Here is a 23,811-nt window from a genome sequence, read left to right as displayed (position 1 = left end):
AGGTGGAAATTATAGGCAATTAGCAAGACCCCCCCAATAAAGGAGTGGTTCTGCAGGTGGTGTCCACAGACCACTTCTCAGTTCCTATGTTTCCTGGCTGATGTTTTGGTCACTTTTGAATGCTGGCAGTGCTTTCCCTCTAGTGGTAGCATGAGACGGAGTTTACAACCCACACAAGTGCCTCTCCAGAATGGCACATCAATGTGAGCTGTGGCAAGAAGGTTTGCTGTGTCTGTCAGCGTAGTGTCCAGAGCATGGAGGCGCTACCAGGAGACAGGCCAGTACATCAGGAAACGTGGAGGAGGCGGTAGGAGGGCAACAACCCAGCAGCAGGACCGCTACCTCTGCCTTTGTGCAAGGAGGAGCACTGCCAGAGCCCTGCAAAATGACCTGCAGCAGGCCACAAATGTGCATGTGTCCACTCAAACGGTCAGAAACAGACTCCATGAGGGTGATATGAGGGCTCAAGGTCCACAGGTGGGGGTTGTGCTTACAGCCCAACATCGTGCAGGAATTTGCTAGAGAACACCAAGATTGGCACCCTGTGCTCTTCTTAGATAAAAGCAGGTTCACACAGAGCACATATGACAGACGTGACATAGTCTGGAGATGCAGTGGAGAACGTTCTGCTGCCTGCAACATCCTCCAGCATGACTGGTTTGGTGGTGGGTCAGTAATGGTGTGGGGTGGCATATCTTTGGGGGGCCGCACAGCCCTCCATGTGCTTGCCAGAGGTAGCCTGATTGCCAATAGGTACCGAGATGTGATCCTCAGACCGCTTGTGATACCATATGCTAGTGTGGTTGACCCTGGGTTCCTCCTAATGCAAGACAATGCAAGACCTCATGTGGCTGGAGTGTGTCAGCAGTTCCTGCAAGAGGAAGGCATTGATGCTATGGACTGGCCTGCACGTTCCCCAGACCTGAATCCGATTGAGCACATCTGGAACATCATGTCTCGCTCCATCCACCAACACCACGTTGCACCACAGACTGTCCAGGAGTTGGCGGATGCTTTAGTCCAGGTCTGGGAGTACATCCCTCTGGAGACCATCCACCACCTCATCAGGAGCATGCCCAGGCATTGTAGGGAGGTCATACGGGCACATGGAGGCCGCACACACTACTGAGCCTCATTGTGACTTGTTATAAGGACATTACATAAAGTTGGATCAGCCTGTAGTGTGGTTTTGAGTGTGACTCCATATCCAGACCTCCATGGGTTGATAAATTTGATTTCCATTGATAATTTTTGTGTGATTTTGTTGTCAGCACATTCAACTATGTAAAGACGAAAGTATTTAATAAGATTAGTTCATTCATTCAGATCTAGGATGTGTTATCTCAGTGTACAAATATATAAAAGAAGAGTGCAGCGATATTTCTAGTGATCTAAGTTAAATGATGGGCACTGTCATGAAAAAAAAAAACTTTTGAAATGTTGTAAAGACATATCAAAATTTTTGATCAGTCGGGATCCAGGTATTCAGACCCTGACCGATCATGAGAACAAGATGGGAGAAGTGCGCATTTAGCCTGGATAAACTCATAATGTAAGTCTGTGGGGCTGTCATGGTTTCATAAACCAATTAAATACCTGACCGATAAAAACTTTTGATGTGCCTAAGAGGTGTAAACATTTTTTTTTTTTTTAATGAGTTGTTGAGGTTATGTTCACGTCTTAAAATTACCCTATATTTGTGTTCACATTTAAATTTGGTGCTACTTCCTTGGTATACATCGGCAAACTGACAGAAAGTATGCTGATGTAAGCTGCAGGGTACCGGCTCCAGGGTCCATTGAGTTCAATAGACCAATAGTAGTCTACTAGGGACTCTTTTCAGTCCATTTCTAAGTGTATGCTGATATTTTCTGATACTACAAAGCCCAGCCAATTAACAAAAGGACTGAATGTAGTCTGAACGGAGCTGGTACCCTGCAGCATATGTCAGCAGAACGTTCTGCCAGTTTGCCAATGAATACCAAGAATGTTATATTTAGCTGTAGCCTATATATTTAGCCTGACTGTTCTCTAAATTCTCAACAGAGAAAAGAAAAATACAGAATTAGGAATGGGCTATTGTTTCATCTAGAAAGAAAAAAAAAACACTTAAAATAGACAAAAGGATAAAAATAGAGGGAAAGCAAAATCACCTACATTGCAATAGTTAATGGAAAGCAGAAATTCACGATAACTCAATTGTGCTAAGAAGCTTATTACTCAGAGGATAACAAAGAGACGCATTCTGTTGAGATCATTTTTTCGGCATCTGCTTGTTTTCAATGTTTTTGCAGAAGAGATAACAGTAGAGGCAGATCTTAAAGAGGAACAACCAACCATTTATACTGAGGACAGTGAAAAAAATCCGACAGCTGAACAAAGGATACCTATAATTTATCAAAATTCTGATGTGTCACATTGACATGTTAGGAGCTTTAATCAATGGGGGTCCTGGTGCTGAGGCCTCTAACAATCACTAAAATTATATAGCAGAAACACCCTGCTGAGCGTTGTGAGATTTCCTCAGAAAGCCAAGGACTCAATGTACAAATTTATAGAAAGTCTCATAGGCTCACTAGGACTTTTTTGCTTATATATCACAGCATATGCTAATATTAGAGAACAATGTAGAGGTTCTGCTTCTCTGTTTTAGCTGATGTGCCAGGCATGTGTGCTCAATGCTGCCTACATTTCCCATGAAACCTCTGACTGAGGGTGTGGAGTTTGATCACTGCAACTGATCATCTAATTAAGCTGCTGGTGCTGAATGTCTCCCAGGGCATTTCATTAGACTCATACATGGGCTTGTCAGTTAACATTATATGCAGTTTTGATTCATTTTTTTATTCAAAGTGTGTTTTGGACAGATGTTGCCATGAGGTGAAATTGATTTAACTTATAATCACAACTGAGGTGTTTTATGAAGATTCAAAGTCCCCAGGCTGTGGTCACACATTTTTACTTTGTTTTACGATTTTCAAAATTGCAAGTAAATATGACATGTTTTTGCCATAATTTGCACAATTGCCGTAAAATAGCACTATTTTTTTTTTATGTGATTATGGGAAAATGACTGAAAACATTTTATAAAAGCATTAAAAAGCACAATGTGTGTGTACTACATGAAGATGGAATATATAGAAAAGAATGACCTCATAGAGGGCAGTTTATTACACAACTGTATGCATTAATAAAGATTAACACGGCGCCACTTAATGTCAGTTTAATATACTACCTCCAGCATGTAATTGGGCTGCAGCTGTTGCTGATATTTCAACAGTTTTCTGGTCCGCATACTTTGCTGATACAGGGTTCCAATGATGTGTGTTGTCCACCCCCAAATTAAATACCATAGGACCTGATGGGCTGGATCTAATAAACATGTCAGAATCAGGACTCACCTGAGCAGTGGCCTACATATATGAAAGGGGGCCCCATAGCAAATATCGAAATAAACCTCCTAATATGGCGTCTGATTTTGTACCCAGGATAGAAAGGTCTTGTGTTATTCACCTTGGCTTTCCATGACCCATTGGTTAATACCCCCTCTATTAATTTATTGACAATGCAGTTCCATGAAGAGAGATGATCTGCATAGTTTTTTACCAATAAAAAAAGGAATGGGACCAACCAGGACAGGCCCCTCTCCCTAAGGGTCCCTTAGCACCTGCGTGGTCTGCCACTATGGTACAAACGCCCTTGCACCTGAGGACTATGTTGTTATATATGGTAAAAACATTGGAACTTAAAGGGTACCCCACCCCCAGAAATCTGTCCCTCCCCCCCCCATCCATAGGATAGGGGATAAGATATCTGATCGCGGGGGACCTGCCACTGGGGACCGCCGCGATCTCCTTGCTGCACCCGGAATTTGTTTAGAGTGTCGGGTGCAGCGCCGGAGGCTTGTGATGTCACGGCCGTTTCCCACTCGTGACATCATGGTAAAGCCCCCTCAATGCAAGTCTATGGGAGGGGGCGTGACGGCCGTCACGCCCCCTACCATAGACTTGCATTGAGGGGGCATGGCCATGACGAAACGAGTGGGGTGTGACCGTAATGTCACGAGCCTCCGCCCGGAAACCCAGACATCTGGCACGGAATGAAGTTCGCTCTGTGCACCGGCTGTCTGGGGTGCCGCAGCCTTATGTTAGGGGATAAGATGTCTAGGGGCGGAGTACCCCTTTAACTTCTTATGCTTTATTATGCAACCTTTAGGTAGAAAAAAACCTACATATAAACTCCCTTAAAATAAAATAAAGCTCTGTCCAAACATGCAGTGTTCCTTTACCTAAATGAATAGTTTTGAGGTGTTCAACCCATGCATTGCCCATCAAAGTCACTTGCGTTTCATCTCCTAGACACGCCATTGACTTGTAAAGTAAAGTGATGACATGTTAGTTCCAGCATTCAGTGAGATATAGGCCTTCTTATACTTCAATTAGTCATGTTATAAAGGGAGGCAGATGGCTTGTGTCCTAACAAACTAACAAGGCAGCGCTGCCTCGTATCAGCTTGACAGGCCCAGTCTGCTCCGAGGGACTGTGAAGGATAACTTTGTTTAGATCGGCATTCCATTAGACCCTCACTGGTGCTCATAGTGGATACATCATAGTGGTCTCTGGTGGATTCTGTTAGCTGAATGTAAAAGGCATAGTCACTCAATTATTAAAGGTGTTTGCCAATTACACGGAGAATGCGGCAGTTCTGCCCAGAAATAAAGTGTTCTTTCCGTATGTTCCATACATTTGCAGATGCTAGAGGCAAAACAGCTCATCCTACAAAGTGCAGGGCTGTCCACTTATATTCAGTAAGCTAGAAAATATTTGTCTTCATTTAATCCAACTTCTAAGTGCACGCATTGCCTACTCCGATACTTTCACAATTTTTTTTGGAACAAACAAAGTTGCACCAAGTTAGGCCATTTTCCCTTCTACATAGACATTTTTCTTGATCTGCTGCACTCAGGAGCACTGCACCCCTGTGTACAAACCTCTGCCCGCTAATATTCTCGAAAAAGATTCCCCGTTTTTCTCCTGTCTCTGCTTCTATACTTGGAATGGGAACTGGCAGCCCATCTGTAAATGTTTCCCGGAAAACCACACACACAACAGCATTTAGGACAAATAAGATCTTTGATGTCTTATAATTGATGTGATTTTTCAGAGAGTGCTGAGATTTTTAACAATAACAAATAATGTGGTGGATAGGGATAAAGGGAAACAAAATAGAAAAATTATATTATATTCCAAAATTTATTTTTATATTTATTTATTTTTTAATGATTTTTTTATGGCAGAAAATTGTAAATGATGGTTTCTTTTGCATCTGCAGCATCAAATATGCTGCGGATGCGCTACGTGTGACCCCACCCTAAAATGACTTATATACAGTGGTCCCTTAACTTGCAATGGCCTCAGGTTACAATATTCTCAACATACAGTTGTCTTTTCTGGACCATTGTAACTTGTAACCAGATTCACCATACAATGCTGTGGATAGTCCAGATCTGTAACACGTATCAATGGCTGGAAGAACTGACCAATCAGAATGGACATTCACTGATAAAACCCCTGTATTACTGAAGTGCATGCACTGACTGGCTGTCTTGTAGCGTCCCCTACAGCACAGGGAGGAACTACACATTCTGTACTACTCTTTACCTGTGCCAGGGTTAGCTGCTCCTTTGGACACCAGGTGAGGGAGGCTCCATGTTACTTTTTTAGGACACCCTGTGTACTGTACAGGACCCTGAAGAAGCTCCTGTTCTCTACATAGACAGTGATTACAGCTCCCAGCAGATATTTCTTACTTTTATATATAAGGACCTGTTTTATCTGTATTAGTTATCTACTATTTTATCTATTTTCTTTATTCCTCACTTTTTACCTTTTTTGGATGACATTGTGGGTCTTCAAAGCCATTTACCAGGTTTCCATATAGTTATGGTCTCAACATACAATGGTTTCAACCTACAATGGTCATCGTGGTACCAATTAATATTGTAACCCGAGGGACCTCTGTATTTTTCTTACAGAGCACCCGCAGGAAAAATGAAGCATTACATGGTCCATGGCTGGGTGTGTAGTGCACTGAGATTTTGGGTTCTTTACGATTACATATATATATATATATATATATATTTCATATATGAAGAAGAAATTACATAAAAATATAAGGCATCTTCACATTTAATACAAATATAATTGAACACTACTATAGAGCTCTCTAGTTTTATAATGCTAGACGAAACTACTCTAGGTTTGTCATATAATGGAAATTATTTCTGGTCTCTGAGATTGCGAGACATTGAAGTCTGACTTGTACGTCATGTCAGGTGTTGAGCAGCTTGATATGTTTCAAGTATGTTGTAGAAATGACTTATCTACCAAAGCCCGATACCCTTGTCCAGTTACCTTTGAAGCTTTTACCACTGGCAAGTTCCAGACCATCATTCCTACCCATTTGTATCAATACAGAATGGCTTATCAATGAACATAGAACTGATAACAGCAACAGCCATGCATGGAGAATATTATGGAAAGTCATTCTTCCTAACCTTCTAGCGTCTTATCTGGTGATACTTGCTGTTAGATGAATTTATTCTGACAGCTGTCAAAGGAAAGATAACCATACATTGGAGGTGCCCAACATTTACTGAGGTTCTCCGACTATGGCAAAAATAAGTTTTCAGCCAGAAGTTGCCATGCTGGGTGTTGAATATTTGCAACAGCTGCAAAGCCCCAAATTGAAGACTACTGTTTATTTTACTACCCAATACTAAGTCTACTGACTAAATATACTAGAGAAGTGACTTTACGGCAGTGGTCTCAAAATGTGGCCATCTAGATGTTGCAAAACTTCAACTCCCAGCATGCCCGGACAGCCGTTGGCTGTCCGGGCATGCTGGGAGTTGAAGTTTTGCAACATCTTGAGGGCCACAGTTTGAGACCACTGCTTTACAGTAACATAGGATCAGTATTGCTTCATGAGTATTTTACTGTATACTTGTAGCAGTGGTTCTTGTACACTAAATAATTGTGCTATACAGCAGTATCATTGACCGCATCCAGGGTCAGTTTACACCAGTAGGGCCTCCATGAATCTTTTTTAAGCTAAAGTTAAGAGTATGGATAATCGGAGTGTCACAACTCATTTGTAAAATCCAATGCGGTCTCTGTTTGGTACATTTCAGCTGGTAATTCGGACATGCTCTGTTTTGATGTTTTTTGCACTTGCATCTGCTATTTACTATGTATGCGACCACAATGTGAGACATAGTAAAGGGTTCCAACCCCCCTGGCCCCAGTGAATCGTGACGCTGTCAGGAACAATTATTTTATTATGTGCTTTTAGATTTACTGATTTCCCTGCTTTGCCGACAAGCATGCTTTTTTTCTCCCTTTATGTTATATGCTTTGCCGACAAGCATGTTTTTTATTATTATTATTTTTTTCTTTATGTCATATGCTTTGCCAGGTTCTAATCAAATGTTAAGAAAAGACAAAAAAAAAGCTATGACAAAATATTTATAAAAATGAATGGCTATAGACTTATATCTGGTGACCTTATTTAACCAACACTTCCTCTATCTGAAGGGGTTCGGAGCAATTCTACATGATAAGGTTAGGGTTACACTATGGGCATCTCGGAGAACTCATAGTTTTAAAAAGCCGCTGGGACCCGCTAACAAGTCATTGGGGTGGCTCCTGATGGCTGAGCAATGTGTCCCTATACACAGATATGGAATGAAGCGTCACTCAGAGTCGCTGGGGCAGGGAACAGCCATGGGAACTAACCCCCCAATCCTATTGTCCCACACTCCGTGGTTTGGGCAGCAGCATAATAAGGTGATAAGTTCCCTTTAAGCTAAATGTACAATCCAGCAATATATTAAAGGGGTTATCCGCCTGTCTTTGAAAAAATAATAATAATAATATGGTGTTGGGGTGTGGGGAAAATAGAAAAACAAAACTTATACTTGCCAAGCCCCAGTCCTCCACTGGTCCCTGCAGCTTCATGGTCTCCTAATCTTCTCCTTTTTCCTGCTTTCTAGACAATCACTTGGTGCAGGACCTGCCTGCTCAGCCAATCACTGACCACAGTGGTGCCGCATCTTGGCCAGTGATTGGTTGAGCCGGCAGGTCATGCTCATCTTGGAAGCATACATAAATTTAGGTGCACTACTGTGTTAGATGTAGACAGTAACATATAACTAACCCTCAAAATGATGTTAAAATTGAGACATTAGCCAGTATATCCTTATATGAAAGACATACGAACTCCAAGGTTTCACAAGTGGCACGGGACCTAACACTAAACCTATCTGTGCCGTATGGGCGATACCAGGGGCCAGTGGGCAATTACAGCGGCATTAGGTCCGATTCACAGCCTGCTCCCAGTTACCTCCAGTGTGACTGAGCACACATATAATGGGAGGAGGGAGGAAGGCTATAAGCCCCATCCAAGTTGGCTGATATGTTGCCGGCATCACTGGTGGACCTTAATGCTGCCTATAATAGTGATTAAGGCGCATTAGATTTGGAGTTTACACACCTTCAAGTATAAGATTCGAACAACAAGAAAAAACGTGGTTTCAAATGGCAGGAAATGCTCAACCCCAAATGCAGTTGTCCATTTATGCTATGGGGGAGCAGATCCTGCGCTTGTGGTCCGTTGCTAAGGGCGATCACCAGCATAAAATGGATACTTGGGTGGAGCACATAGCCTTCTTCCCTCCTCCCATTGTATGTGTACTTAGCCACACTGGAGGTAACAGGGAACAGGCTGTGAGTTGTACCTAATGCTGCTGTAATTGCCCACTGGCCCCTGGCCCCTGGTATTGCCCATATGGTACAGGTATGCGGTTTCCCGACCATAGGCAAAAACGTTGTCGACCACGTTTTTGCCTGCAGTCGGAAAACCGCATACGGCTGAAAAAGCAGCCGACCGGAGGCTGCGGTTCACTCCGGTCGGCTCATAGACATGCATTAAATACAGTTCCCCTATACGGCTGAGTGCGGGCGCCGTGATTTAGCCCTGCCCACCCCTTCTCCCAGCCGTATACGGGAACCGTAGTTACAAAACGTAGTGTGAACCCAGCCTAAGTTGTACACATTCCTTGTATGTATCCACTGTTAACATGAGTGGTGCAACATTTTGGTACCACAGCCTGCTGGCAATCTAGACAGGTGTACTTGAGTGGCATCCCAAAACGTACAGCGCTGTATGCATCACTGCTCAGTCACTACATCTCACCTCCGGCCTAACAAATATGTACAATGACTTGGAGGTAAGAGACAATGCTGGGTGCGTCGCCACTCACCACACACAAAGTATAGCAGACTGTACAAACACTCTCGCACCCATCCCAATGAGCGCGTGAGAGGCGAGCCATTTAGTACTGTATGCTTTGCCTCTCAGTGCACAGTAGAAGGAAGGGCAGCCTTTGACAGGAGTCCCTGCTCCTGGATGTACATAATGTAATGCATTCCACCAATAGTATAGTGTACTGAGTGTAGGTCACCATCAATCATTTTGATCAATCTTGCTAACAAACATTTGCTAAGCTATCAAAAAGTAGGGCACCAATGGAAATAAGTATAGGTGCTGGATCAGATTACATACAGTTTGTTTGTAGTCTGTGTAGAATAAAGGGCTCACACACACAAATTTACTGCAACAATTCTTCTTTCTTTATATATAGAATCCAAAGTAGATACAGCACCAAGCAACTGGAGACTCAAGTTTTAAGATGGAGTGTGACTTTTATTCGCTTCCCAAGGTGCAACGTTTCGGCAACAAACTGCATGACAATGCTTGACAAAGGCAGTTTGTTGCCGAAACGTTGCACATTGGGTAGCGACTAAAAGTTACACTCCATCTTAAAACTTGAGTCTCCAGTTGCTTGGTGCTGTATCTACTTTGGATTCTATATGCTTTTCCGGGTTGGCATTCTCGGATGATCACCTGCACACGCTGTGAGGATTGGTGCTGTCTCTCCTTCACATTCTTTCTTTATATATGTATTCTTCAGTAATACAAAGGCAAAGAACAGTATAAAATCACCCAGTGTGGATCATGCAAAGTCCGCAGGACAGCCAACTTCTGCTATGTTTCAGAGACGTAGCCTCTGAAACGTAGCATACGTTCTCACCTGTCCTTCAGTGACCGGAGACGGCTAAAGAAGTATGGCAGTGCAGCTGCACGTGGAATTCTAAGACGCCGGCTACCTGTCCTTGTAACTACCTGCGGACTTTGCATGGTCCACACATATACTGTTCTTTGCTTTTGTATTACTGAAGAATTACATATACAGTGACCCCTCGACCTACGATGGCCCTGACATACGATAATTTCAACATGCGATGGCCTCTCAGAGGCCATCGCATGTTGAAGGCAGCATCAACATACGATGCTTTTTTATGTCGGGGCCATCGCATATACGGCTATCCGGCAGCGCAGACTGCTTCAGCTGCCGCCCGATAGCCATTTACGGTGCCCCGTGAGCTCCGGTGATGGTCACTCACCTGTCCTCGGGGCTTCGGAGCATCCTCTTTGGGATCCTCTGCTTGTCGGCGCTCTCCATCGACGTCATCACGTCGCTGCGCACGCCATCCCGTCATCCAATAGGAGCAGCGTGCGTAACAACGTGATGGCGGCGACAGAGCGCGCGGATGCCGGGGAAGCAGAGGCCTTGCTGGAGTGTCGGGGACACCTCGGGGACGCGGCGACAGCGATGGACGGTGACATCCAGGGCAGCGGTGACGAGCGGTGACGGTCCGGAGCGGCGGGGACAGGTAAGTACAAATTTCTCTAACAGTGGTCTACAACCTGCGGACCTCCAGATGTTGCAAAACTACAACACCCAGCATGCCCGGACAGCCATTTGCAACATCTGGAGGTCCGCAGGTTGTAGACCACTGTCCTATACTTTAAATTGCACGGATCCCTCAACATGCGATGGTTTCAACAAACGATGGTCCATTTGGAACGGATTACCATCGTATGTTGAGGGACCATTGTATAAAGAAAGAAGAGTTGTTGCGGTAAATTAGTGTGGGTGAGCCCTTTTTTCGACTGTGATTTTGCTGGGAATAGAGCACCCGGTCCCACACTATCTCACCCAGAGACCGCGTTTCCCTTCCCTGTTTTCGTATAAGACTGTTTGTAGTCTGTGGCCATGGCTATGCATACAGAACAATTAAATTTTCTTAAAAAGAAGACCTATAGCACAGTTGCTTATTATTATTTATTTATTTATTTTTGTTTGTTTTTTTGCTTTTTTTTTATGCTACCACCCATGTCTCAGTGTCCTTGTAGTAAATCAAATTGAGAGAAGAACGTTACACGAAATCTGAGTGTCACTTGAATGTGCCCCTTCCAAGCCCATACTGCAGTCCTCCGAGAGGCGAGTATGAGTTACATCTTTTCACAAATCCATAGACGGTACAGTAGCTCTCAGACAACCTCGACAATGTTGTTAGTCTTTACTTAGAGGGTACAAGCTGCATTCAGTGCGGGAGGTCTGCCGGGAGCTTGGCACGCAACGTACAGAGACGTTGGAATAAGATGTTTACAGGCCTTTTATAGGCAGTCTTAGGAAACTATCACCTTCCTATTGGGCCTTAAGGGCACAAAAATGGGATTTGGCCAACGGTCTATATTTGCTATGCAAACCCAGACAAGGTTAGGTCTAATATTCGGATAGGACATGAGTGCAGCCTTTAATATCAGCTGGAAAACTGGACCTTGGCTTGGTCTCCTGGCAGAAGACCTAAAAGGTAAGGACCATGCTTAGTGGTCACGGACCACACAGTAATTTCTCCTTTATGCCACCAAGATGGATGGATATTAGTGTAATGAATTGGAAGGCGGGTATGTTGGAGTTGTCACTCCTGGATGCTTCCAGCTGGGCTGCTTCAGTCTGGAGACTCACAATAGCACAAGTGTAGTGCCTTGTCAGCACGAAAGATCAGCTTGTTCAAGATGTAGGTAATGAAAGCAAGACTTTATGAAGCGTTGACCCATGAACATAAATTTGCTTATTTAAATAAAAAGGGTGCACATAGCCTGCGAGCGCTCTAAGCCATATCAGGCGAACACCTGGAGTTCATTAACTCTTGCTAATCCAAATTTTTATAAAGTAGCCAGCCACGTTTTTATGCGAAAGAGCATGCAGTCCTTTTAAAATTTCATTTATTTTTTATTTTTTTTAAACCTTTTTTTTTATATCGGTAACTTTAAATAATTGTTGTTCCATCATAATGAAGTATAAATATTTTTTCTAGTATTTTAAAAAAACATTTTGAAAATAGAAAAAATCTAATTATCTGGGGGGAATGGATTAGGAGGGGAAATTTTGAGGGACATTCATAAAAAAAAAAGTTTTGTTTAAATACTCTATTTCAAAACAAATGACATCACTTTTCTTCATAGTCAGCTTGCTAGACAAAACTAGTCACATGACTCGCCAAGACATGACCAGACACTACTACCCTTGCTTTTATTGTTTCCAACAAAAATGTAAACGTGTAGAAACTTTTTGAACTTTCTGAAGGGAGATGCAGGGTGTTGCCTATATACATTTTTTTTACATAATATAAAAGAACATGTAAACATTTTAAACTATGTTCAACATTTTGGTGCTCTGCAAGCTCTGCCCATTGTCTCTCCGCCAGAAGTAAATCTATTAGCTCTGTGGCTGCCCTTGCGCCCATTGCAAAAAAAAAAAATACTCCAGCCATGAGCTGACGTGTAGTTCTGCTACTGTAGGTGTCGCAAGTCGGCCCTAAAGTCAAATGTGAGAAGGGTGAGCCCAGGCATGCCACCTCCATGTGGTGCCAAGCCCCCTTCCAGCCTCCATCCCCCACCTCAGCTACCCCACCCATTGAAACACACCAGTGATCCTTTCTATGCAATAGACCAGTGTTTTCTGACCGGGGTGCCTCCAGCTGTTGCAAAATTTCAATTCTTGCAGAATGATCTCCCTCCCACCAAGCGGTCGCTCCACCCATTAAAGCACAGACAGGCTCCCTTTGAACACCTGACTGATGATGTAATGTTTCGGGCCGCACCGCAACCTGGGAAAACCTGAGACAACACTTATTTTGTATGCAGTTAAAAATAAACATTGGGGCAAAAATCACAGAAGAATTGCGAGACCACCATCACACACAGGTACAGACACTATATTATGAACTACTCTAACTTTACAGCCCCCTGTAGCATAGTCAAATAAAAAAAAAAATCCTAGAATACCCCTTTAAATGTTTTAAAAAATATTTTAGGCACTTTCCTTCCTAGGATGACTGCTATAACTACGATAATGTTCAATCGGTCTGGCTTCAAGGAGAATGCCGGCTTCACGTGGCACAGCATACAAAAAGAATGGAGATCAGATCAAATCGAGGTAGTTTATTTCCCAAGATTTTTTTTTTTATCTAAGAGCCGAGGAACGTGCTCTCGAATCACCCAAAGTGCAAGAAAAAGTGCAAACATTTTACTCAAACGTTGTGCACGTTTTACAAAAAAACGTGCACAAAGGATGCGGTCTATCGCAAGCCCTTCTCTGATAGGAGAGAGGCCCCCCAACAAACCTTACCCTTTGCCTCCGGACCAAAAGTGGCCTGCGAGGTTCCAGGTTCGATGTCCCTTTTCGCCGAAGCTACTAAGGGACCACAAATGCTTCCGGCATCCCCCTTGGCGTTAGCCAAGGTATCTGCCCGCAGAGCCGATAACGGTAGGTACCCTGCCAGAGCAAAAATAAAAAAAATTCTGATCCTAGCCAGAATGCCGAGAATCAAGAGGTGAGTGCCACAAGGTGAAGAGATTATGGTGCCCGTGTTTCAACTCAGTGAGCCAGTATTCCCAGTGAGTTTTGGCACCTCGGGGGCACCTCTCCCTGAGGCACTAAAGTACCTCAGCTCTAGACCCTCTCAGCCTCATGGTGAGACCCGGAGGTAACAGGTCACATTAGGGCAGCCGTTGAGCTGATTCCTCAGAACCAGCCCCGGTAAAACCTGCTCCCTACCATGCAGCACCCATCCCCACCAGCATGAAACTGATAAGAACAGATACTACACTTGATCTTAGCCAAAAGGCCAGGAAGCGTTTATTTCCCAAAATTTTTTGATTGAAAGAGCTTTATTTTCCGTTCAGTCATTACAAGTCGTACAATAAATTACAGTCACACAAAGCATGATATTACAATACACAGCAAAGGTTCCCTAAGCTATACATCGCACACCATGCTACTCTAACATTCAGCTCAATCCTGCAATAGAAAGGCACAAGAGATCGAACAACAAAACAATGCTGTATCTTCAGGGAGACATGGGAGAAGGAGAGGGGTCTTCACTCCTCTTCTTCCTCATCAACGGCCGGGCTGTCCAAGATGGAATAGTCTCTAAGCAGGTTCTTGATGAACCTGCGGCAGTCCCGGACGGACATGTTTCCCCTGTTGATCACGATTCCTGGCAAGCCACACTGCGTCCTTTATTTCCCAAGATGCAACACATTTCGCTGCGGGAAAGCGACTTCATCAGGCATGACAGGAAATAGGTATTTTATAGGAGTGGTATTTTGTTACATCGGTATAAGGAGGGGAGAGGGAACATTTGGAATAAGGAATGTGATATAACAATTACAGGAGAAACATATCAAAAACATATATGGACAAATATAAAAAAAAAAATACGAAAAGTAATGACTTGTATTTACTCAAGAGTGAAATGCAAAACATGCAAATCTATAACAATATAGTCACTATAATATCCATATTTGATTTTTCCTACCCTATGGATGCACTTCTTGTGTATGTTATAGTGACTATATTGTTATAGGTTTGCACGTTTGTGCATATATGCATGCACGCCTATTGCCGTACGTGTGCATGCATGCATGTATGCATTTCACTCTTGAGTAAATACAATTCTTTACTTTTTGTTAATTTTTTTTGTTTTTGATACATGTTTTTGATATGTTTCTCCTGTAATTGTCATATTACATTCCTTATTACAAATGTTCCCTCTCCCCTCCTTATACCAATGTAACAAAATACTGCTCCTATAAAATACCTATTCCCTGTCATGCCCGATGAAGCTGCTTTCCCGCAGCCAGACGTGTGGCATCTTGGAAAATAAACTTCTCGCCTTTTGGCTAAGATCAAGTGTAGTATCTGTTCTTATCAGTTTAATGCTGGTGGCAGGCGACGCCAGTATGGAGCTGATGGGGGTGGCTGCTGCATGGTAGGGAGCAGGTGTTCCAGGGATGGTTCTGAGGAATCAGCTCGACGGCTGCCCTAATGTGACCTGTTACCTCCGGGACCCTCTCAGACCCTCTCATGATGCTGAGAGGGTCTAGAGCTGAGGTACTTTAGTGCCTCGGGGAGTGGTGACCCGAGGTGCCGAAACTCACTGGGTGTATTGGCTCAGTTGAAGCATGGGCACCATTTTCTCTTCCCCTTGTGGCACTCACCTCTTGATTCCCATCCTTCTGGCTAGGATCAGAGAAATTTTTATAGATCCGGCCGGATGTCCGGGCAGTATATCTGCACATATTCACTTATTTATTTCTTTTTGTCTCACTGTGTCACTTTTTGCGTGTTGTGTGTCCACAGGATTTGTCAGGATGCGGTAGCCATTCTGGGTGTCCCTCCTGGCGGTCTAGGGTAGGTGTGTGTGGCCATTAGGTTCCGCACCTCCCTGCAAACACCCCGGGTACTCCTGCTCTGGCAGGGTACCTACCGTTATCAGCTCTGCAGGCAGATACCTTGGCTAATGCCTAGGGGGATGTTGGGAGCATTTGTGGTCCCTTAGAAGCTTCGGCAAAAAGGGACATCGAACCTGGAACCTCGCAGGTACCTTTTGGTCCGGAGGCGAAGGGCAAGGTTTGTTTGGGGGCCTCTCTCCTATTGGAGAAGGGCTTGCGATAGACCGCATCCTCTGTGCACGTTTTTTTTTAGTGTAACACGTTTGCACTTTTTCTTGCACTTTGGGTGATTCGAGAGCACGTTCCTCGGCTCTTAAAAAAAAAATTAAAAAATTAAAAAAACACACTGCACCATACTCTTCACCTTTGGCACTCACCCTTGGTATCCCGGCCTTCTGGCTAGGATCAGGGCAATTTTTTATAGATCTGGCCGGATGACCGGGCAGTATATCTGCACTCGTTCACTTCTTTATAATTTTTATGTTTTGTCACTGTGCCACGTTTGTGTATTTATTTGTACACAGGATTGTCAGGATGCGGTAGCCCTTCTGGGTGTCCCTCCTAGCGGTCTAGGGGAGGTGTGTGTGGCCTTTTGGTTCCTCACCTCCCTGCAATCCCTGGGCATCTTGCCATCAGTATAAGACTCCTTGGCTGATACCCTGGTTAACGCCTAGGTTGAAGCCAGGAGCATTTTCGGCCCCTTAGTAGCTTCGGCAAAAAAGGGGCATCGAACCTGGATCCTTGCAGGTGCCTTCTGGCCCGGAGGTGAAGGGTAGGTTTGTTGGGGGGCCTCTCTCCTGTTGGAGAAGGGCTTAGCGATAGACCGCATCCTTTGTGCACGTTTTTTTTTAGTGTGACACGTTTTCACTTTTTCTTGCACTTTGGGTGATAGAGAGCACTTGCCTCGGCTCTTAAAAAAAATAAATCTTGGGAAATAAACTATCTCGATTTTATCTGATCTCCATTCCTTTTGTATCCTGCGCCACGTGGAGTCGGCGTTCTCCTTGAAGCCAGACTGATTGAATACCTTGCCTAGCCGGAGGGCTGCGGATACACTACCTCTTGATGCGCTTACCATTGTTGGGTATGACGTTACGCAACCAAATCTGGTAAGCTGCTGTCTTATTTTATTTTTATACTGAGTATCTCTCTTTTATCACACCAAGAAGCGCTCTCCCTTTTCTCCACATTATAACTACCATAACACACAGGGGGAGATTTATCAAAACCTGTCTAGAGGAATAGTTGCCGAGTTTCCCATAGCAACCAATCAGATTGCTCCTTTCATTTTTGAAAAAGCCTCTGAAAAATGAAAGAAGCGATCTGATTGGTTGCTATGGGCAACTCAGCAACTTTTCCTCTGCACAGGTTAGGATAAATCTCCCCCATGGTGTCCATGCGCAATTTGTAATTATTTGCCAATTTTTGTCTATTGGCTCTTTCCGAATTAGCCATTTGGTTTGCAAATAAATTGTGTTTCGTGACATCTTTCACATAATGTGACACGTAACCAGTATTTCCCAAATTGTGTGCCTCCAACTGTTGCAAAACTACAACTCCCAGCATACCCGGACAGCCAACGGCTGTCCGGGCATGCTGGGGGTTGTAGCTTTGCAACAGCTGGAGGCACCCTGGTTGGGACACCGTTGGCTGTCCGGGCATGCTGGGGGTTGTAGCTTTGCAACAGCTGGAGGCACCCTGGTTGGGACACATTGCACTAAAGGCTCATGTTACCTACAGGATTCATGTAGCCTGTTGAACTTTTATTCGCATTTAAGATGGTTTCCTGACATAAGAACTGAAGAAATAAGACAGGACTATTCACTTCATGAGGTGAAACTGGAATTTGATCCAAAATTGTGGCCGGTGTTTTAAGTGGGATCTGCTATTATTTTCCCATAAATCCTTGGTAAAACATGGCCATGTACCACAAGAGAGCAAACACCGGGCTAACAAGGAGTTTCTGCCATCATTTCCTGCGTTCATTTACATTGGATTTACAGTGGTTGGGCCGCACACCGCAGTGATATTATACCGTTATTATAAGTAATTTGAAGTAATATAGTATATTATAAGTGTTCACCTTCATCGTGCTATGAGGACCTCAGTATCAAATAGGTGTTTGGCCAAGACCTGGGGCTGCCGCAACCACCACATCCTCTGCATTGTTTACCGGGCACAGCTCCATATTTTTTGTAGTGGTTGTTCCTGGTATTGCAACCCATTTCAAATGGGACCCGGTTGCTTTAGCCAGCTGATCAGTGAGGGTGCTCCCAAATGATCTGATATCAATGGTTCATCTTAACCGTTACATTAGTCTACAATACTGTAGCTTAAAAAAACATATAGAAAAAATAATAATAATAATAATATATATATATATATATATATATATATAATTTTTTTTCTAATGCACACACACATATATATATATATATATATATATATATATAAATACAGCATTTATGTATATATATTTTTTTTTCAGCAGTAGAAAAAAAAAGAATACACACTCATATATAGATATATATATATATATATATATATATATATATATATATATATATATATATTCTTTTTTTTCTTTTCTTATATAGCTGATGAGGAAGGCATGGGTTTGGCTCCATATTGATTTGTATTTACTTAGTGAAATGATTTTCTACTGCTGTTTACATTTTCCATGAATTCTCTGGCTTTGCAGAGAGAGGGCGTGGAGTCTTATCACTGCACCTGGTCACCCAATCACCTGGCTAGGCTCTAGCAGCCTAAACTGCAGAAACATATAAGAAGGTTGGGGTCAGGTCGCATTATGTGCACTTTTGATGTGTTTTCGTATTCAGGTTGTGATTTTTAGAAAAACATTGACACGAGGCGAAAGCGTTTTGAACTTTGTTCACAATTGAGTCTTTAGGCTGTGTTCAAATGTTGTGTTTGTACCAAATTTTTGTTGCACTTTACTGCATTTTGACCATGTGCTGCTGTGATTTTTTTTAATAAATTGTTTTAAAAACCTTTTTAGTTTTTTTTTTCCATTATTTGTGCAATTATGGTAAAATAAAAAACTTTGTTCACAATTGAGACTTTAGGCTGTATTCAAATGTTGTGTTTTTACCACATTTTTGTTGCATTTTACTGCATTTTGGTCATGTTTTGCTGTGATTTTTTTTATAAATTGTTTTTTATAAATTGTTTTGAACTTTGTTCACAATTGAGACTTTAGGCTGTGTTCAAATGTAGTGTTTTTACCACATTTTTGTTGAATTTTACTGCTTTTTGGCCATGTTTTGCTGTGATTTTTTTTATAAATTGTTTAAAAAACATTTTTAGTTTTTTTTTTTCCCATGATTTGTACAATCACGGTAAAATAACATAATTTTCTTGCGATTTCAGAAAAATCACAGCCAAAAAGCAAAGAAAATACATAAAAAAAGCCATGTTTAAACATAGCCCCAGGGAAGGTGTATAACTACTATATATTATGATCCTAGAAAAGAGGAGTGGAAAGTGCTCCACGTGTGGATAATACCATTATATGTATATTTTGTAATATACATTGATTAAAAATGGTGTATATATGGTGAAAGAATGCTGTCCCTGCAGCTATTGTCTGTGTGTCTCTATAATGAGTCCAAATACAGGAAGTGAGGATGGATAAGCAGGGATATGTGCGGGCTCCTGGCTTGTCAATCATCCTGATGTATGAACCAGTACCATGTTATAGAGCCTCAGTGCACAGAGCCCTGCTTGTCCACCCTCACTTCCTGTATTTGGTCTTCTCACAGAGACACACATGCAATAGCTGCAGGGACAAAATTATACATATTTTTAAACCAATGTATATTACAAAATATACATATAATGGTATTATCTACATTATATAAAGTTTTTGTTGACCACAGGTACACTTTAACAACCAATGTTTTTTTCCGCTGTGGTATGTGTTCCAACGGCCGCATAACAAATGGGCAAAGAAAGACACTAGAGGTTCATTCTACTGCCAATTCCTATTAATGGAAAATCTCCGATCTAATAACATGTAACACAAAGGGGGTAATATACCTCTCACAGTGTAACTGCAACAAGCAGTATATAGGTAGAACCAAACGACCCTTGAAAACTAGAACCTCTGAACACATTGAAAATATTAAAAAAGGATGTCCCAAACACCCTCATCCCAAACACCCTCTGTCAAACCATTTTCTACTGCATCACAATAGGGATCCTTCTGGGAGGAGGACTATTACTGCGCTTTTGCAAAGGGAACTTTTATTTCAAGTCATTCCTCTACTAGCAGCAGAGAAGGGACCGCAATACTATTATAAGATAAGCCCCTACTGCCACCAGCAAGCCCTGATAAATTGCCTATACAGTGACCCCCCGACCTACGATGGCCCCGACATACGATCATTTCAACATACGATGGCCTCTCAGAGGCCATCGCATGTTGAAGGCAGCATCAACATACGATGCTTTTGTATGTCGGGGCCATCGCATAAACGGCTATCCGGCAGCGCAGACTGCTTCAGCTACCACTGGATAGCCGTTTACGGTGCCCCGTGTGGTCCGCTGACGATCAATTACCTGTCCTCGGGGCTCCAGTGCGTCCTCTTCGGGATCCCCTGTATGGTCGTCGCTCTCCATCGTCATCATCACGCCGTTCCGTCATCCAATAGGAGCGGCGTGCGTAGTGACATGATGGCGGCGATGGAGAGCGAGGATGCCGGGGAAGCAGAGGCCTTGCCGGAGCGGCGGGGACACCCCAGGGACGCGGCGACAGCGATGGAAGGCGACATCCAGGGCAGCGGTGACCAGTGGTGACGGTCTGGAGCGGCGGGGACAACGTGAGTATAACCTCCAATACCAGTGGTCTTCAACCTGCGGACCTCCAGATGTTGCAAAACTACAACTCCCAGCATGCCCGGACAGCCGTTGGCTCTCCAGGCATGCTGGTTGTTGTAGTTTTGCAACATCTGGAGGTCCGCAGGTTGTAGACCACTGTCCTATACTTTACATTGCACGGATCCCTCAACATACGATGGTTTCAACAAACGATGGTTAACTTGGAACGGATTACCATGGTATGTTGAGGGACCACTGTACAGAGCATTGATCCTGTCAGCCAGACACAGAACAAAAGTAACGGAGTATATACCTGGCTCATAGAACTCAGAATCCGCCCTCCCGGTCAGCTGACCTGCTATCAGCCAACCACCACACGTCACACATCGTGGAGATCCCCGCCATAGCAAGCCCCGGCCGCACCGAGGTGCACTTCTACCGCCGTCTCCAGCAGGATCTTACAGGATCTGATTCAGCATCATTCTAAGAGCTGGGATTATTTGCATAAGAACACTGCGGTCTTTTTGTTTACAGGATCTTTGCATAACACCAAAAAATCAGAGGGCCTTCTTTGTTTACAGGATTTGCCTAATAGCCAAAGGAGAACTATTTCCTTTCCAGGACTTGCTCTTAACAAATAGAGGCCCATTGATTGTTGGGAAAAGAAATATTGTCCAGCATTTGGGTGAAGTCCAACAGGGTATGACTTTATTCTGAGACTTGCAAATACACAATTAAAACAATCTGAATGTTTCACGCTTTCGCGCTTAGTCATAGCATCATCACTCTATGACTAGGCGCAAAAGCGTGAAACGTGTCAGAGTGTTTTAATTGTGTATTTGCAAGTCTCAGAATAAAGTCATACCCTGTTGGACTTCACCCGAATGCTGGACAATATTTCTTTTCCTGAGATTGCCGTGTGAGAAGCCGGAGGCGGGTCCGGCGGGTCCGCGCACAGATGGTGCTCCAATCTGGGTGAGCTGTCCTCATTTTGCTATAGTGGACCATTGATTGTTGTGCATATATATATATATATATATAAGATACAGGTATTGTGATACTATGTTACAGAATACATGTTGCAACCTGAATTAGCTACCTAGTACATATAGCAGGCGATTGTAAGTCCAACATCAGTTGGAGCATTAATGCGGTATATCCAATTTTATAAAGCACATTGAATATAGGCAGCTATCTGTATGCATGTAGAAGAGCGATATTATTAGTAGTACACAACCGTAGGGCCCTGCAGTTTGTGTTTTTATCACATATCTGTATTACGAATTGCCCATTTTTTGATAAATATTATTTTTTAACTGCACATTGTCCTATTTCCAGACATTCATTTTACATCTGTACTTGAGACGGATGGTAAATTGAGGACTGAAGAACTTTAAGATATTATGAATTTTTCTAGCACTCTCTGGATGAGAGAGTATTTATTTATTTATATAGCACCTACATATTCCGCAGCGCTTGAGTATTTCAGTTAACCTCATTTATTTTATTGTGAGCTGCACATATCCATATTTTTGATAAAATGTAATTTGATTCAAAATGTTTTGAGTGGAATCTACTATCATTTTCCCATAAATCATTGGTAAAACATGGTCGTGTACCACAAGCCCCGGATGAAGTGGTCAGTATGACCAAGAAACCCGTTGCAACATTGTAATAAAGAGTTCATTTTGAAATATTGTAGGGTGTCCATTCAGCAACATTGGAGGCGAATCATGGCCTAGGAAGGAATGTCTGCCATCATTTCCTGTCTTCATTCACACTGGGTTTCCAGTGGATTGGCTGCACACCGCAGAAATATAGTAGTATATTATAAATAAAATAGAGGTGTATTTTAAAGTGCTGCTATTTATGTTCACCTTCATCATGTTTTGAAGCCACCAGTATCAAATTGGTGTTGGTCCAAGACCAGACACCATCCTCAATCTGCTGACTGAGGGATTGCGGCACTTAAGCAACCCCCACATCCTCCTTATTGTTGAACATAGTTAAATTTTTTTGGTAGTGATTGTGCCTGGTATTCCAGCCCATTCCCTTTCATGTAAATGGGACCCAGTTGCTGAAGTCATCTGATTGGTGGGGGTGTCCTGTCCAGTAACTAATAAGGACTGACAGTATACATATATATATATATATATATATATATATATATATATATATATATATATATAAAATATATATGCTTGACAAAGGCTATTGCTGCTGCATCGTTGCACTTTATTTGAGAATAAAGATTTCCAGCTTCTTTCATGATCCAAGACCTGACTGGTGCAGTGATTTTTGGACTTGCTGTACTTCAATCCTGGGCTGGCAGCCTGGGTAACCACGTGCACAGAGGTCCATCCCTGATGCTGTCTTATCCTTTGATATATATATATATATATATATATATAATATATATATATATATATATGTTTATAATTATTTTTCTTTTCTGTCTAAGATTTTTTCCTTTAACAACATTTACATGAAGTATCCTAAACCTGCTAGTCTTCTTTTAGGTTTTCTTTTTGTATTCTCTTTTATAATCATAACTACACTGTTTTACTAATAAGCTAAAATTAAATACTTAAAAATGCTGGATAAGACAGGTCCTCCAGATTGAGATACTTTTTGTAACCACTCTCCACCCTGGCCAAGAGATGAAGATCCTGAGAACAACTAACACACCACCACCACCACCATAACCCCCATCACCACCATCATTACCACCACCTCTACCATCACCACCACCATCACCACCACCACTACCACCACCATCACTACCACCACAACCATCACCATAACCCCCATCACCACCATCATTACCACCACCTCTACCATCACCACCACCATTACTACCACCACCACCATAACCACCACCACCATCACTATTACCACCACCACTACCATCACCACCACCACCATCACTATTACCACCACCATTACTATTACCACCACCATCACCACCACCACCCTCTATTAAGTTATGTATTCCTTATATAGTGTATGGAATGTGTTTTCTAAACTAGACAACCTTTTTTTCTTGTTTCGGTATAACAAAAATCACAATGACTAAAATACTTGGTTACAATACTCCTATTCAAGCCAAGGTTCCCACCATAATGTACCTCGACAAATGCATCAGAATATCAAATCTCTTTAAAATGACTAGAAAACCAGCTAATCCATCAATAAGCTATCACACGTAGAGAGAACATTACTTAATGTACACTATGAGAAGCCTCACTCGCACCATTATGTAAT

The 23,811-nt window shown here is 42.7% G+C and overlaps 1 protein-coding gene and 2 pseudogenes across 1 annotated transcript in view; 2 read left to right on the top strand and 1 right to left on the bottom strand.

Moving 5' to 3' along the window:
* The window catches only part of SFRP5 (secreted frizzled related protein 5), a 110,099-nt gene that overhangs the window by 81,312 nt on the left and 4,976 nt on the right, over positions 1 to 23,811 (top strand). The window lies entirely within an intron of this gene.
* Positions 13,961 to 14,111, bottom strand: LOC130283567 (U2 spliceosomal RNA; annotated as a pseudogene).
* LOC130283559 (U2 spliceosomal RNA) lies at positions 15,138 to 15,227 on the top strand (annotated as a pseudogene).

This window comes from Hyla sarda, chromosome 7, assembly GCF_029499605.1.
Source record: "Hyla sarda isolate aHylSar1 chromosome 7, aHylSar1.hap1, whole genome shotgun sequence".
Lineage (NCBI taxonomy): Eukaryota > Metazoa > Chordata > Amphibia > Anura > Hylidae > Hyla > Hyla sarda.
The sequence above is the reverse complement of the archived record's forward strand: the minus strand, read 5'-3'. Positions and strand labels throughout refer to the sequence as shown.